Below are 15,624 nucleotides of genomic sequence, written 5' to 3'. Positions count from 1 at the left end.
TCCCCCCCCCCCCACACCGTTACTTAGAGAATCTACCGGCGTCCCCCCCCCCCACACCGTTACTTAGAGAATCTACAGGCGTCCCCTCAACACCGCTACTTAGAGAATCTACAGGCGTCCCCTCAACACCGTTACTTAGAGAATCTACAGGCGTCCCCTCAACACCGTTACTTAGAGAATCTACAGGCGTCCCCTCAACACCGTTACTTAGAGAATCTACAGGCGTCCCCTCAACACCGTTACTTAGAGAATCTACAGGCGTCCCCTCAACACCGTTACTTAGAGAATCTACAGGCGTCCCCTCAACACCGTTACTTAGAGAATCTACAGGCGTCCCCTCAACACCGTTACTTAAACTTAGAGAATCTACAGGCGTCCCCTCAACACCGTTACTTAGAGAATCTACAGGCGTCCCCTCAACACCGTTACTTATAGAATCTACAGGCGTCCTCGCTTTGACTTGACCGCGTCTCTATGACAGCCGACATGAACACCAACGAGGTCTGCGCATGACCAAACAGCGAGCTAGCCAGCTCGTGAATTAATCACTGGATTGTTGAGAGACGTCTGGAGACTTTTGCGATTGATAAAACAAGGTAGCAGAGAAATGGGAATTAGAGCGGTTTGACATGGGATTTGTTGTTGAGTCTGGGCTATGAAAAACTTTGGGTTCTGGTAATAAAAATATTGGATTGTTATTTCGAATGAGAAAATTGAAACTCGAGATGTTGAGGGGGTCTTAAGAAAGTGTTTGCGGTGGTGACGTTTTGTAAACAGAGGAGATTGTGACAAAATGGAAACATTCGACTAATGTTGCACTGTATGCTGAAAGAATCGTGTAGATTGTCATCATTATGACAATTTTTATTAGGATATGGTAGAATAGGAAATACACTATGGACAAAGACAAGTGAAGCAATGTTACTCATAAATCTATTGGTGTGAGGGTGGGGTAGGGAGGGCTCCAAGTCTATTACAGTCCACTGTTGACATTAAAAATGTATTGTAGGAGCAATAACAGCAATAAAGTTACAGTACTATGTGTAAATATATTCTACAACTGTTGATATTCAGCATTATTTCCACGACATACAATTTCAAAAAAAAATATTTTTTTATTGAAATAACAAACTTCTTAAAATGCTGAAATAGGAAACGATTTCACAATTGAACACAGCTAGTCAGTTTTGATACCGGGTATAAACATCACGATCTATGGGAAGAATATAAGATGAGGAACATCAATCTAGGGCAGAATCTAGCACATCAGGATCTAGTGTAGAATATATCATCTAAGTGAGAATATATCATCTAACACATCTGGATATAGGGGAGAATTTATAATCTAAAACATCAGAATCTAAGGAAGAATATATCAGTTAAAACATCAGAATCTAAGGAAGAATATATCATCTAAAACATCAAAATCTAAGCTAGAATATATCAGTTAAAACATAAAAATATACTAGAGAATATATAACCCAAACATCAAAGTTTGAGAAAATATCAGATAAACCCTCAGGATGTAGGGGAGAATGATGACTAGAGTAAGGACAATCTGACGACCGACACACACCTTGTGTGTCCGTAATTACGCCTCATTAAGTCAGTTATTTTATAAAGTCATGAACCCCCTACCGGCCTTGAAATGTGGTGAGGGCACAAAGCAAGGTCTTGAATTAACAAGTCAGGTCACATGACCTCTATGATGGCGGACAAACCGAGTAGGTCGCTGAATGGCATTGTCGGAGCAGACGATTATAAAGTTATGTTTGTCTAAGAAAAGCAAACATCCCACCAAAAAGGGGGCCCAATTCAGGGATTTGTGACCCCCCCCCCCCCCCACCTTCTCTGCCTTTCTTCGTAGCAAACAAAAGAGTCCATTTTCGAGGTCAGCGTCGACTCCTAACCAGAGTTTGACGTAATCGAAACCCGTCGTTTGGAGAGTGATATCAGACTCCAAAGGAGAGCCGAGGGCAAATATTTGGCTCTTGTTGGGGCTGACGATCACGTTCAAAGTGGGGGCGACCCAGCCGCTGATTCCCGTAGCTGGGCCCAAACATTCCTTGCCAGTCCCTTCACGTCATGGCCGCATTACTTGTGTGGATTTTAAGACCTAACTTTTCCCCCGGGGTCTGTTTGCGATGGGCTGTGCGTTAAGTGCGGCTGTTTAGTATATCGGAGAGGTGTATTCTCTTAGTACATCGGAGAGGTGTATTCTCTTAGTACATCGGAGAGGTGTGTTCTCGCACCAATCTTGGGTCACTCCGGTGTTTCATGGCGCCGACTTTGGTCAACATTAGCAATTTGGTACGTCAAATCACGATCTGGGATGGTAGAAGAATATTTACCTGGTAGAAACTTATGCATTAAAGCTTAAAACAAGTTAATAAAAAGTCTAGTGACAATTTAAGCGCAATTTCCTTATGTTATCCATAACAATTTTTAATTTTTTGTGACCGAACGAAAGGATATTTTTGAAAACTTTCTTCGGCAATATTGTTCTAAATTATGGCAGGAATCGATTGGTAAATGTTTCAAGTCGCTAAGTGGTCTGGTTGCCGAGATATGGAGCAAAAACTGCATTTGTTCGAGGTTTTTTGGCTTTTCCGGGAAATCCAGGAAGGAATTCCGGTAATTGTTTTGGCCCACAATCATCCTCGGAACTTGCTTAACATATTTGCTTTTGGAACTAGTCCTCGATATTGCTTCGTTGAGGAGGAGATACGACTTAAAGCTGCGGACACACATCCATCCATTCATTCATTCATACATCCAGAAATGACGAGTTAATAATCGCAATTGTCCGTTAAAGAAAGACTGCTGCTTTAGAATATAGAAAACAGAGATTTTTAATTTTCTACTTTAGAATGTAGAAAACAGAGATTTTTAATTTTCTACTTTAGAATGTAGAAAACATATAGACATTTTTAAATTTTTCGCTTTAGAATATAGAAAACAGAGATTAAAAAAAATTGCTTTAGAATGTAGAAAACATACTGATATTCTAAATTTTTTGCTTTAGAATTTAGAAAACAGAGATTTTAAATTTTCTGCTTAAGAATTTAAAAACACACGGCCATGTCGAAGACCATATTCTTCTACAACAAAAGCTTATAAATACATCTTCGACTTCTCGGTAAGAAAAGTTTTGAAATAAAAAAAATTCTCATAAAAGATTTGTTTAAATCAACGAAATAAAGCAAGCTAGTTGGTTTCGAAATTAAGTCTTCACCAGAAAGCTCATCAAAATAAAAAATCAATGTAATGTGGTTTAGAAACATGTTTGAAATCTACCACAATTTTTCATCTTCTAATAGAAAAACTATCGTCTTGGATTAAATAGACAGTGCTATCGCCGCAAAAACAAATAATTGAAAAGGTGGAATATAAAATCATGTTTCTTTGTGGTTGGACTACATAAATTTAAAACCTAATTGCAAATGTAACTACAGTCTTATGAATGGGGACAGTTACTGCTAATGAGCACTAATAACCTTAAGTCTAATGACCTTCAGTCGAGTGTGTGTGTATGTGACATGTTGACCATAAGGGCCATGCCCATCTGGCCTACACAATGGCACAATGACCCCTCGACAATGGTCAGTCCCATGTACCAGGACGCGGGGTTAATTAATTATCTATGGTGTGGTCAGTTGGGCTGACCACGACAAGAGGTCAGGGGCGGTGTTTGGGGGGGGGGGGGCGGGAGGAGGGAGTGTAAGTTTGGGACATTGGTGGAGAGAGAGAGAGAGCGACATGCAGTACAATTGAAAAAAAAATGGTTTGCCGTTAGCTAAACACAAGTTGATGGTCATCTGGTCTAATGGTGGGGTGGGGGTGGAGAAGTTGGGAGGGGGGGGGGGGGAGAAATCACTTAACCAGGTGCAACATTGTGTGACCACTAGCATGGTGGTAAATCGCCCTCCTCACAGGTGTTTTGGAAAGTTGACGGGCAGGTAAACTCAGCTGATTAGACACACTAGTATTTGAAAGGTTTCATTACAGCTATACACATACTCGTACATTCACACGTAGGTCTAAACACATCTACACACAAGTACACACATTTTCACACTCGTCTGTACACACACATATATAGATACATGTATACCCTTGTATACACATACACACTTGTACAGTTTCCCCAATACATTTTACATCCTTGACACGGCGAATCAATTTTCGCAAAAATTGTATCGATTAGCTCTTTGTGTTTGTTCTACACAAATCGATCTGAATCACCACGTCATAGCCCAAACTCCAACCTAACCCTAACCTTTCTCAATCTATCCATATCCCAGACTTAAACCAGCCATAATAAACAGTAACCAACAGTACTTTCACTTATAGATTTGTAATGGATATCACGTACGAGTCACTATGTATCCTATATGTTAAGAGCGTCCAAAAACTGTTCAAATAATTCGATTCAAATCTTTCACCCAGCACTCATCACGTGATCAAGCACCGTGTTTACAATGGAAGAGTTCCCTTAAAGAAAACCACGGACAGTCTAGATCGGTGTGAGGTCCGCGGTGATTGCTGTCAGAGTATTTCATGAGCTCTCGGTTGTACGGGCCAGCAATAACAACTCATCTCGGCGCTCTCTACAGCAGGCCAACACTGCGAGCAGGTAAATAAAAGATGCTGTTCAAGGGGGTCAGGAGATGAATGAACGGGGGGTCGGCCGATGACAGCGGGGGTCCCGGGGCCGGGTTATTGTTGTCGACACGGGGTCGGCAACAAAAGGGGCCGAGGCGTGACTTGACTGCGGTAATATGACTTAAGTCACGAGGGAGAGGAGATCGGGTTTATTCCTTAAAAAATCTGTCCACACCGGCGATAAACAATCAACATTGTGGAAGAAAGCCTCAGAAATTTCCAGATCAATCTATAAAAGAGCGAGACTTTAATGACTTGAATCCATGTCTCTTTTTTCTTGACACGCGAGGAATGCGATACTAACAACGGGGAATTCTTGCAGATGTTTCTCTCAATACCAGAGTCTGTATTTTAAATGAAACATTCCATGTTAGTACAATGAGGATTAAGGCGAGTGAAAATGCCTTGGAATATTGACCCAATTTAAATTTAAAAGCTGACATGGGAAAAGGGTGTGTGTGTGGGGGGGGGGGGGGAGTGTAGGGGATATTGAGACCATTCCAGGCATTTCAGTTGTCGCATTAGAGGTTAGGGTAAGTGTTAGTGATCAGTGTTTCTTCCAGACTTTATTCTCCTGGGGGGGGGGGGGCACTTGAAATTTTCGGGGGGGGGGGGGGGCGGTAGACTTTCTTCGGGGGGGGGGGGACACTGTTAAAAGTAAATATTTTCTATATAAATTATATAAATTTCATTTCGTTCGGGGGGGGGGGGGGGGGGTGCGGGTAAAAAAATTTCGGGGGGGGGCAAGCCCCCCCCCCCCCCCCCAAAAGAGATGCCTGGAAGAAACTCTGTTAGTGATATGCGGACCCCTGTGTTAAAGCCTGGGCAATTTGAAATCTGTAAGCTAGCAGAACCCTTGACATATTCGGACCCCTATAGTAAACCCCGACCTACGCTACTCCTGTGTTGACCCTTGACCTAACCGAACCTGTTGTATAAAACATTGACTTAGCTAACACATATTTTAATCCCTGACCTAAGCTACTCATGTGCTAAACCCTGACCAAGTCAACCCATATGTTAAACCCTGATCAAGCGACCCCTATGTTAAATCCTGTCCAAACCAACCCGTATGTTAAACTATGAACAATCCAAACCCTATGTTTTAGCACGACCAAGCCGACTCCTATGTTAAACCCTGTCCAAACCAACCCGTATGTTAAACTATGAACAATCCAAACCCTATGTTTTAGCACGACCAAGCCGACTCCTATGTTAAACCCTGTCCAAACCAACCCATATGTTAAACTATGAACAATCCAAACCTTATGTTTTAGCACGACCAAGCCGACCCCTATGTTAAATCCTGTCCAAACCAACCCATATGTTAAACTATGAACAATCCAAACCCTATGTTTTAGCACGACCAAGCCGACCCCTATGTTAAATCCTGTCCAAACCAACCCATATGTTAAACTATGAACAATCCAAACCTTATGTTTTAGCACGACCAAGCCGACTCCTATGTTAAACCCTGTCCAAACCAACCCGTATGTTAAACTATGAACAATCCAAACCTTATGTTTTAGCACGACCAAGCCGACTCCTATGTTAAACCCTGTCCAAACCAACCCATATGTTAAACTATGAACAATCCAAACCTTATGTTTTAGCACGACCAAGCCGACTCCTATGTTAAACTCTGACCTACCCCCCCCCCCCCCCCCCCCATGCTAAACCTTGACCTACCCGACCCCTATGTTAAACTTAAGCGACTCCCATGATACACTCAGACCCACTCCGATGTTAAACCCAGACGTAAGCGACTCCCGTGTTAAACCCTGACCCCCCATGTTAAACCCTGACCAAGCCCACCCTATGTTAAACCCTGACGTAAGCGACACCCTATGTTAAACCCTGACGTAAGCGACTCCCATGTTAAACCCTGACGTAAGCGACACCCATGTTAAACCCTGACCCCCCATGTTAAACCCTGACCAAGCCCACCCTATGTTAAACCCTAACGTAATCAACTCCCGTGTTAAGCTCTGACGTAAGCGACACCCATGTTAAACCCTGACCCCCCATGTTAAACCCTGACCAAGCCCACCCTATGTTAAACCCTGACGTAAGCGACTCCCGTGTTAAACCCTGACCCCCATGTTAAACCCTGACGTAAGCGACTCCCGTGTTAAACCCTGACCCCCCCCCCATGTTAAACCCTGACCAAACCCACCCTATGTTAAACCCTGACGTAAGCGACACCCGTGTTAAACCCTGACCCCCCCATGTTAAACCGTCTGTCCGCCATTAAATAGCATCAGCAGACCGACCACAATTATCCCCCACCGATCACAAGAACACGGGAAGTGACCTCAATTCTAAAAATAAACAACCGTTAATTGCGAAATGAAGCCGTACTTTGCGAGCCGCCTAGGAAGCAGACGTCAAGTTGATGTTGTATTACTGTCACATTTAAAAAAAAAAACTTTTTCTAACAATGATTTTTATCTTGTTAAGGATTCTATACACTTTTTGCGTTATTTGCTATCAGTTTCTTTCAAATTTAAATCTTTCAACAACTCGATCAATATTACTTTCAAACTAAAATCAATTTTCCTTTTTTTTATATACATGCAATGTATAAAAAGGACGCATTTGATTGTTAGTAATACGAAAACTACATTATAATTATGGAGACTTAATATTAAATTAATATAAAATATGAAAAGTATCAAGATATTGTATGCACGGGGTAAGTTTAATTTAGAAAATTAATGCAAAATAATGTGTATGTGTCTTTACTAGAAATTAGGGCATGATAGAAAATTACGGTCAAGGAAATAATATTGAAGATTGCTTAAGATACATAAGGCCCTTCCACTAAATTTATTTTGCTTTCTTCTATAATTGCACATTTAATTCATTATTTATATAGGTTGTAGACTCATTGTGATTTGAAATACAATTTGATATTTTTTAATAAAAGGAGAGTTTTAAAAAAAAAAGTTTCCTTAAGCAAAGCTATATCAAAGGAAAGAATGTTAAATTTTAATTTGTCTCATTCGACTAGACAAGTCAAAACATGGTTTTATTGGTCTATCGGTAGAGAGCTGGACTGCTAACCCGTAAGTCTCGAGTTCGAATCCGGGTTCAAGTCAGTAGACCGTCCCTGAGTCCACCCAACTCCGATGGGTACCTAACTCACGTTAGGGAAAGTAAAGGCGGCTGGGCATACTATCTCTTCGTATGCCGAGGGCACAGAAACAAGTGAACTCTACTTCACTTGCCATAGACCGTTAGGTTTGAAAGGGAAAGTTAACTTTACGACCCTAAAATATCCCCCAAAATTTTGTGTTTTTACCGGATCCTAAATTTGAAATTTCATAATAAATTAGTTTGAAGAACTGAACTTACAATTTTTAGCTGGGTATCCAGGGCCGGCGCTACCTATAAGGCGAACTAGGTCTCTGACCGTAGGGGGGCGCCAAAATGGGTTGGAAAAACAAATTGAAAGTTTGAGGGGGGGGGTGCAAATCGAAAGTTTGGCCCCGGGCGCCGGGTAGGGTCGTTATGCCTCGGATAATACGGGGGCACGAGAAAAATTGTGGGGGGGGGGGGGGCGCTTTTAATAAGTTTTGCCTAGGGCGCTAAATAACCTGGCGCCGGCACTGTGGGTATCCCAAAATGGGAACAGGGCATTTCCCCCCTGTCAATTACCCCCCGGTTATTTCCCCCCCGACATTACCCCCCAGAGTAATTACCCCCCTGTCAATTACCCCCCTGTCAATTACCCCCCGCCCAGTAGGACATTACCCCCCCCGGACAGAGTTAGGGTTAGGGCTAGGTTTAGGGTTAGGGCTAGGGTTAGGGCTAAGTTTAGGGCTAGGGTTAGGGTTAGGGTTAGGGTTAGGGCTAGGGTTAGGGTTAGGGTTAGGGTTAGGGCTAGGGTTAGGGTTAGGGTTAGGGTTAGGGTTAGGGCTAGGGTTAGGGTTAGGGTTAGGGTTGGGGTTAGGGTTAGGGTTAGGGTTAGGGTTAGGGTTAGGGTTAGGGTTAGGGTTAGGGTTAGGGTTAGGGTTAGGGTTAGGGTTAGGTTTTAGGGCTAGGGCTAGGGTTAGGGTTAGGGTTAGGGCTAGGGCTAGGGCTAGGGCTAGGGTTAGGGCTAGGGTTAGGGTTAGGGTTAGGGTTAGGGTTTAGGGTTTAGGGTTAGGGTTAGGGTTAGGGCTAGGGTTAGGGTTAGGGTTAGGGCTAGGGCTAGGGCTAGGGCTAGGGCTAGGGCTAGGGCTAGGGCTAGGGCTAGGGCTAGGGCTAGGGCTAGGGCTAGGTTTAGGGTTAGGGTTAGGGTTAGGGCTAGGGCTATGGTTAGGGTTAGGGCTAGCGTTGTGTCTAGCTTTGGTTTTGGTTTTGTGTGAAGGTTTAGGCTAAGGTGGATGCTTAGGTTTTGGTCTTTTTCTTAAGCTTTGGATTAAAGTAGCATATAGGTATAAAATTCTAGTTAGAGTTAGGATTTTAACTTGAGGGGGGGGGGGGGGGGGGTAATTGACAGGGGGGGGTAATTGACAGGGGGGTAATTGGCAGGGGGTAATTGCTCTGGGGGGTAAATACGGGGGGAAATGTCCGGGGGTGGTGGAAATATCCAGGGGGGTAATGTCCTGTAGCCTCCCAAAATATGGTAGAAGATTGTGAATTCATTCTTTATTGGGCTTACAATAGAATTCTTTATGGGGGGGGGGGGGGGGGAATCCTACAAATGGATTAATTTTTCAAGATGGCCACCGTTGTCACAGTTATCAAGATTTACTCAGCAATTTTTTAAAATAGAAATACATACGCGAATGAAATAATTGTTTCCTAACGAGTATTAAAAAGTTATTTTTTAATTAACGTAAGTAAATTATGTCCCATGTATTGTGATAGATTTTAAATGGGACGCTACCCTTAAGTAATACCTAAAAAACGGTAATGTATTTTTTTTTTAATGCTGTAATAAAAAAGAAAAATATTTGCAATAATTTTCGTGTTAAAAATTGTTATTTGAAAATAAAATTTATTAAAATGATGGTAACGGGTTTAGTTTTTTTAAAACTACAGCCTAAAACTTAAATATGCCCTTTAAATAAAACACTTAATCTTGTTATGTTTATTTAATATGATAAAATTTTAGCGGTACGATACAATTTATTGATGTTAATTAATTTCTGGATCCCTTTGAAAAGAAGGGCCAACGAAACAATGAATGAATTCGATCAATTAAATTTTGTTTCATCAAAAACGTTTTAATAACAAGCTTTTAAGTACTAGTGCACTAAAAAGTAGGAAATAAATTATAGACTACTATTTAAATAAATATAAAGAAAAGCGTTGGGGAAGCTTTTCTCTTCTAATTTTACCACCGATTATATAGCTACCATAAATTATATAGCTTTTCTGAATTATATACCTACTCATAATTATATAGCTACCGTTTATTATATAGTTAGTCTGAATTATATAAAATATAAATGCTCAAAATTATATACCTATTTTGAGTTTAGTAGCTACCCTATATTATATAGCTACTGTGAATTAGATAAAACTAACTTTTTTTTCAAGGTCAGTTTTGATTTTATAATATACAGAGATATTGAGATATTTAAGGAAGCCTATACATACAAGTTGATGTAACATTGAGATATTTAAGGAAGCCTATACATGCAAGTGATGTAACCAGACCTTTGCTAGACGACCTCAGTGTTTGACTGGCTCTCATTAAAGATAGAGCTTAGTCTTCAACAGTCACTGCTATAATTTTATGATTCATCTGACTATCTGTACTGTAGGTTTTAGCTAACGTGGTTATCTGCCCATGTGGTTGTCTCCTCATGTGGTTGTCTGCCCATGTGGTTATCTCCCTTTTGTTTGTCTGCCCCTTAGGTTTTCTGCCCAGGTGGTTGTCTACCACTCAGGTTGTCTGCCCATGTGGTTGTCTGCCCATGTGGTTGCCTGCCACTCAGTTTGTCTGCCCCTTAGGTTGTCTGCCCATGTGGTTGTCTCGTCATGTGGTTGTCTGCCCATGTGGTTGTCTCCTCATGTGGTTGTCTGCCTATGTGGTTGTCTGCCCATGTGGTTGTCTGCCCATTTGGCTGTCTGCCCCTCTGGTTGTCTACCCCTCAGGTTGTCTGCCTATGTGGTTATATGCCCATGTGGTTGTCTGCCCATGTGGTTGTCTGCCCCTCTGGTTGTCTGCCTATGTGGTTATATGCCCATGTGGTTGTCTGCCCATGTGGTTGTCTGCCCCTCAGGTTGTCTGCCCATGTGGTTGTCTGCCCCTCTGGTTGTCTGCCCAAAGTTCTCTGCCCCTCAGGTTGTCTGCCCATGTGGTTGTCTGCCCATGTGGTTGTCTGCCCATGTGGTTGTCTCCCCATGTGGTTGTCTGCCCATGTGGTTGTCTCCCCATGTGGTTTTCCGCCCATGTGGTTGTCTGCCCATGTTGTTGTCTGCCCATGTGGTTGTCTGCCCATGTGTTTGTCTGACCATGTAGTTTTCTGCCCATGTGGTTGTCTGTCCCTCAGGTTGTCTGACCATGTGGTTGTCTGTCCCTCAGGTTGTCTGACCATGTGGTTGTCTGCCCATGTGGTTATATGCCCCTCAGGTTGTCTGCCCCTCAGATTGTCTGCCCATGTGGTTATATGCCCCTCAGGTTGTCTGCCCCTCAGGTTGTCTGCCCATGTGGTTGTCTGCTTCTCATGTTGTCTACCCCTCAGGTTGTCTGCCCCTCAGATTGTCTGCCCATGTGGCTATATGCCCCTCATGTTGTCTGCCCCTCAGATTGTCTGCCCCTCAGGTTGTCTGCCCATGTGGTTGTCTGTCCCTCATGTTGTCTACCCCTCAGGTTGTCTGCCCCTCAGATTGTCTGCCCATGTGGCTATATGCCCCTCATGTTGTCTGCCCCTCAGATTGTCTGCCCCTCAGGTTGTCTGCCCATGTGGTTGTCTGCCCCTCATGTTGTCTACCCCTCAGGTTGTCTGCCCCTCAGATTGTCTGCCCATGTGGCTATATGCCCCTCAGGTTGTCTGCCCCTCAGGTTGTCTGCCCATGTGGTTGTCTGCCCCTCATGTTGTCTGCCCCTCAGGTTGTCTGCCCCTCAGGTTGTCTGCCCATGTGGTTGTCTGCCCCTCATGTTGTCTGCCCTTCATGTTGTCTGCCCCTCAGGTTGTCTGCCCCTCAGGTTGTCTGCCCATGTGGTTGTCTGCCCCTCATGTTGTCTGCCCCTCAGGTTGTCTGCCCCTCAGGTTGTCTGCCCATGTGGTTGTCTGCCCCTCATGTTGTCTGCCCCTCAGGTTGTCAGCCCCTCAGGTTGTCTGCCCATGTGGTTGTCTGCCCCTCATGTTGTCTGCCCCTCAGGTTGTCTGCCCCTCAGGTTGTCTGCCCATGTGGTTGTCTGCCCCTCAGGTTGTCTGCCCATGTGGTTGTCTGTCCCTCAGGTTGTCTGCCCATGTGGTTGTCTGCCCCTCATGTTGTCTGCCCCTCATGTTGTCTGCCCCTCAGGTTGTCTGCCCCTCAGGTTGTCTGCCCATGTGGTTGTCTGCCCCTTATGTTGTCTGCCCCTCAGGTTGTCTGCCCATGTGGTTGTCTGCCCCTCATGTTGTCTGCCCCTCAGGTTGTCTGCCCATGTGGTTGTCTGCCCCTCATGTTGTCTGCCCTTCATGTTGTCTGCCCCTCAGGTTGTCTGCCCCTCAGGTTGTCTGCCCATGTGGTTGTCTGCCCCTCATGTTGTCTGCCCCTCAGGTTGTCTGCCCCTCAGGTTGTCTGCCCATGTGGTTGTCTGCCCCTCATGTTGTCTGCCCCTCAGGTTGTCTGCCCCTCAGGTTGTCTGCCCATGTGGTTGTCTGCCCCTCATGTTGTCTGCCCCTCAGGTTGTCTGCCCCTCAGATTGTCTACCCATGTGGTTGTCTGTCCCTCAGATTGTCTGCCCCTCATGTTGTCTGCCCCTCAGGTTGTCTGCCCCTCAGATTGTCTGCCCATGTGGCTATATGCCCCTCATGTTGTCTGCCCCTCAGATTGTCTGCCCCTCAGGTTGTCTGCCCATGTGGCTATATGCCCCTCATGTTGTCTGCCCCTCAGATTGTCTGCCCCTCAGGTTGTCTGCCCCTCAGGTTGTCTGCCCCTCAGGTTGTCTGCCCCTCATGTTGTCTGCCCCTCAGATTGTCTGCCCTCATGTTGTCTGCCCCTCAGATTGTCTGCCCCTCAGGTTGTCTGCCCCTCAGGTTGTCTGCCCCTCAGGTTGTCTGCCCCTCATGTTGTCTGCCCCTCATATTGTCTACCCATGTGTCTGCCCCTATGCCTGACAGTCTGTAACACCCTATCCCAGACCTGTGCTAGAACGTTCCAATAGTTCCATTTCACCTGTTGGTCTCTGTGTTTAGATATGCTCTCTTGAGCAAACTAATTAACTAAATTAAGTCTTCCTGGAACTGTGTACTGGGGGTGGGGGGGTGGTTGAGTGTGGGGTGGGGCGCGGCGTGAGGCGTGTTTAGTGGAGTGGTGGGTTCGTGGTAAAAAAAAATAAAAAAAATCAGTGAACATCAAGAACGACAACTCAATGTGAAAACCTGTAAGGGGGACAATCCAGAGAGTTTCACGTGTTCCCCCCCCCCCCCCCCCTACCCATTCCTCCTCACCCGCATGCTATTTATCAAAGCTGGTATCTTTTGAACAAATTGAACTAAATTAACTTAAACGGAATTAATTGGGGAATTAATTGGATAAATGAAATAAACCAAAATATTAATAAATGCAGTTAAAAAACGTAATCTGTTTATTTATTAAAGCAGTGTTCCTTAAATTATCGTTTTTTGGTTCGGCTGCGATTTACTCGGATGTTTTATTTCATGGAGTTACCTGGACAGGTGGTAGGTAAAAGCGAGTTACCTTGACAGATGGTAGAAGTGACGATATATGAGTGATAAAGTAATTTTTTTAAATCGATTTTTTTGTTGTAATTGAACAGCATTTTTTAAAATAGAAAATTAAAAAAAAAAACTGTTTTTAGTCTTTGTTAGAATAAAAAAAAACACAACGAAAAGTAGCAATGTGTAATGTGTAATAATGAATATGATCACGGTAAATAAACTTGACGGGTCCATATTGTGTCTTGGGCACAAAAGGGTTAAACGATTACGATATAAACTTGTCCTATTTTTTGCTAAAATATTCAAAACGTTCGAAGATAGTGCGATGTTGGTATATTGGTGATAGAAAGCTGAAGTGTAATCTTAATTTAGGAGGGTCTAATTGTGTGTGTGTGACGCGGTGTGGTAATGGGGAAGGGGTGGAGAGTTGTGGTCAGTTGGTATATAGCGTAATGGGAGGGGGGGAGGAGAATTTGATAGGGAATGAGCTGTTTTTATTTTATTTTTATACAGATATCTGATAGAAATATTTTTATCTGAGAAATAAACAAAAATACCTGAAGCTTGTGTCACCTAAGCGTCTGTATAAAATAGGAGAGATTGTAGAAACTTGTAAGTAAGTGTTTTCAGTAGGTTAGGACACATTGTAGTCTATAAGTACACATCACATGGGTGGCTGTGTTCGATGTCTGGGTATTTGATGTGAGGCAGACACCATCTCTTTGATGTTGTGTCTTATTGGATGTCTGTTGTCTTTATCAGGCTTAACGCAGACATCTGATGGGATCTGGTTTATGGGGTGTGGGTTTAAGAACGCTTACGATATGTAAGTCAGATTATACGTGACTTAGGTCTGTTTGATCCATTTAAATCTCTTCCTGACAGGGTATATCTACGTTTGTAAGAGGTCGGTTCAGTCATGTTTAAATGATCGATCAGTCATATGGGAAAAATTGATCGCAGTCATGTTCAAATGATTTATCCTAGTCATGATTGTAAGATCGACTTAAGGGATTGTGTGTGTAAAAAATGACAAGTCACTTCAAGCAGTTCACTCATTGGCACACCCACACACATACACACGCACACACACACTCAAACACTGACACACATACACGCGCGCGCACACACAACACACACACACGCGCACAAACACACACGAGTAGCAGTGTTTTTTCCAAACTTTTTTCTCCGGGGGGGGGGGAAGGCACTTGAAATTGTCGGGGGTGGGGAGGGTGGGGGGGGGGGGTGGCGGCCATTGTTAAAAGTATATATTTTCTATACGAATTCCAGTTCGTCCGGGGTGGGGGGATAGCCTTTTTTCGGGGGCATCAGCCCCCTACGAAATGATGCCTTTAAGGAACTCAGAAAATGATCATCAGAAAAGGGCCATCACAGAAAAAAACATTTGCTTCAGGCACATCTGCAAACATTTCTGTTAAACACATAAACCTACCAACTCTCTGTTAAACACACAACCCTACAAACATTTCTGTTAAAGATTTAAACTGTTTAACCTACAAACATTAGACACAAACCTCAAAATATTTTTACTGTTTTCACAAACTTTCAAAAATTTCTATTAAAAGCCAGAACCTACAGCACATTTCAGATCAACATATTACATACATTTATGTAAAAGCCAAACATACAAACATTAACATTGCACCACACAAATTTACACGTGATGCTATATGTTTATACAAATGTATTTATAATAAAGTTCAATGCTGAAAATATTCTTTTTGTCATTACACTAAACATAGATAGTTCTATTCTGAATATATACAAACGTGATGTATTAAATACGTACTTGGTAGTACTCTCCAAACATGAATCAATTTCTGATTAGCTTGGCTATTTTACTTGAAATATTGCACTTCTAACAAAAGCTCATGGTTGATAAATTCGAAAAAGTCTCGAGTTCAAACCCACTGGCAGATAAATCTCGATCCCTTTCAACACTAAAAATTAAGAACGAAGAGGAAGAAGAAGCACTTCTAACATCAACAATATTTTTCTTTTTTTTATAAAGCTTTTAACGATAGGTGCATGGCTTTGGGCGAGTCATTTATTCAACTGACCCTTACAGTTATATAATATCAGGGTCACTTGACCTATGACCTCC

This window comes from Physella acuta, unplaced genomic scaffold, assembly GCF_028476545.2.
Source record: "Physella acuta isolate Inbredline_101_S28 unplaced genomic scaffold, ASM2847654v3 ptg000831l, whole genome shotgun sequence".
In the NCBI taxonomy this organism is placed as follows: Eukaryota; Metazoa; Mollusca; class Gastropoda; family Physidae; genus Physella; species Physella acuta.
This window is presented reverse-complemented; position numbering follows the sequence as displayed.